Consider the following 2845-nt stretch of genomic DNA (forward strand, 5'->3'; position numbering starts at 1 on the left):
TTACACATAAGTCCAAAAATCTCACCATATACAACCTTGAAGCGGGAGTGTCCCACATTATTCCTTTTCCTGTCTCTTGCTTTCATTCACCACCACCTACTTTTTGAACAACCATCTACCTGAGAGACATCACAGTAGCAACTGGCATGTCATGATAAGCAGCACATATTCAGAAGACCAGAATGACAGGCACTCCAAGCATGAAACTATTATTACAAATTACCATCTGAAGTGCAGTAGTTTAGTTCACAGGTATCAGTATATATAGTTAGTCAGGGTGAGAATCTTTCCAATGAACTGCTAGATTCAAAAATCTTCTGGACATTCTCAGGATCATTGCCTTGCCCATCTTCTACACATAACTGGATGGCTTGACTTACTCATGTTTCCTAGCTCTTCTCCTTTCCCTCTCTTAATTAGTTAGTCCTTGAGATCCTGCTTTCCTTTTACTTGTATTATACCTTTCTATTTTTTATTTCTTCTTTGGAGTTCTTATACTAGGGAAACTATACAATATTTACACATGTGTGTCTGGTTTATTTCCCTTATGAGTATATGTTCAAGTGGCATCCAATTCAATATAAAGGCTTTGAGTTTATCATTCTTAATAGCTGAATAATACTCCATTGTGGAAAAATACATTTTTTTCAACCATTCCTCAAGTGATGGGCATCTTGGTTGTTTCCAAGATTTGGCTATCACAAATTGTGCTGCTATAAAAATAGGCACACATATATCACTACGATATGATGTTTTCAGATCCTCTGAGAAAATTCCCAGTAGAGGAATAGCTGGCTTAAAGGGGATTTCCAGTCCAACTTATCTAAGGAATCTCCATACCGATTTCCATAACGGTTGCACCAGACTACATTCCCACCAGCACTGGAGAAGGGTTCCTTTTCCCCCACAGACTCTCCAACATTTGTTTTTGGGTGATTTCTTTATGATAGCGATTCATTGTGGGGTGAGATGATATCTAAATGTGGTTTTAATTTGCATTTCATGAATGGCTAGTGATGTGGAGCATTTTTTCATATATTTATTAGCTTCTTTAATTTGTTCCTCTGAGAAGTGTTAGTTCCTCTCAGATGCCCATTTCTGGATTGGGTCTCTAAATTTTAGGGCCCTAGAGTTTTTTAGTTCTTCATAAATTCTAGAGAGCAGACCTTGTCTGAGTACTTATTTCTCATGATCTTCCAAATATGTGGGTTGCCTTTTCATTTTGTTGGTAATTTCTTTTGACGTGAAAATCTTCTCAGTAAGAGCAAGTCCCAGTGGTTAATTCTTTCAACTGTTTCCCATGCAATTTGATTTCTGTTCATGAACTCTTTGCCTACCCCTATAATTCAAGAGTTCCTCCCACTTTCTCTTCCAGGAGATTTAGTATCTTTGCTTTAATATTTAGATCTTTAATCCATTTTGACTTTAGTTTAGTGCATGGGGATAGACCTGGGTCAAGTTTAAGTTTTCCACATGTAGAGAGCCAGTTTTTCCAGCACCACTTGTTGAAGAGGCTATCTTTCTTCCAGTGAGTATGTTTGGCCTCTTTTTCAAAGATAAGGTGCTAAGTGTGTTTGTAAGGAATGCAGCATCTTTTGATCTATTCCGTTGATCCTCAGGTCTATTTTGATGCCAGTACCATGATGATTTTATCACAGTAGCCTTGTAGTATAATTTCAAGTCAGGAATTGTAATGTCTCCTACCTTCTTTTTATTCCCTGAATTGCCTTTGCTATTCTAGGTATATTCTGGTTCCAGATAAATTTTAGTAATGATTTCTCTATGCCTGTGAGGTATGTTGGTGGTAGTCGGATAGGAATTTAATTAAATCTGTACAGTAATTATGGGAGTATGGCCATCTTCACAATGTTGTTTCTTCCTATCCAGGAGTATGGAATATCTTTCCATTTTATGAAATCCTCTATGATCGCTTTTTTCAGAGTACTGTAAATTTCCTTGAAAATATCTTTGATTTCTTTAGTTAGATTAATTTCAAGGTATTTCATTTTCCTCAGTGCTATTGTAAAAGGTATTGTTTTTATAATTTCCTTCTCAGTGTGTTTTTTGTCTGTGTAGAGGAATGCTATTGGCTTTTAGGTATTGATTTATGACCTGCTTTGCTACTGAATTTCTGTATAAATTCTAGTAGCTTCTTGGTGGAGTTTTTTGGGTCTTCCAAGTAGTATCATGTCATCTGCAAATAAAGATAATTTAACTTCTTCTTTGCCTGTTCTTATTCCTTTTTATTTCTTTCTCTTGTGTAATGGCTGTAGCTAATGATTCCAGAACTACATTGAATAGGAGTGGTGATAGAGGACATCCTTGTCATGTACCAGATCTAAGAGCAAAAGATTTCAGATTTTCCACATTTACGATTATGTTAGCCATTGGGTTTTCATAAATGGCTTTTACCAGATTGAAGTAGAGGCCATCTATTCCAATTTTCTGTAGAACTTTGAAAATGAATGAGTGTTGGACTTTGTCAGAAGCCTCTTCTGCATCAATTGAGATGACCATGTGGTTTTTATTGCTCTCTCTATTGATATAGTGAAGTACATTTATAGATTTTTGAATATTGAACCATCCTTGCATCCCTGGGATGAATCCTACCTGGTCATGCTGTATGATGTTCTTGATGATTTCCTATATTCTTTTTGCTAGTATTTTATTGACAATTTTGGCATCCATGTTCATAATGGAGATCAGCCTGTGGTTCTCTTTGTTAGTTGCCACTTTCCCTGGTTTTGGTATCAATATAATACTTTCCTCCAGGAATGATTTTGGGAGGATTACTTCCTTTTCAATTTCACGGAAGAGTTTGAGGAGTATAGGGACTACATCTTCT

The sequence above is a fragment of the Octodon degus genome, unplaced genomic scaffold, assembly GCF_000260255.1.
Source record: "Octodon degus isolate 3935 unplaced genomic scaffold, OctDeg1.0 scaffold00302, whole genome shotgun sequence".
In the NCBI taxonomy this organism is placed as follows: Eukaryota; Metazoa; Chordata; class Mammalia; order Rodentia; family Octodontidae; genus Octodon; species Octodon degus.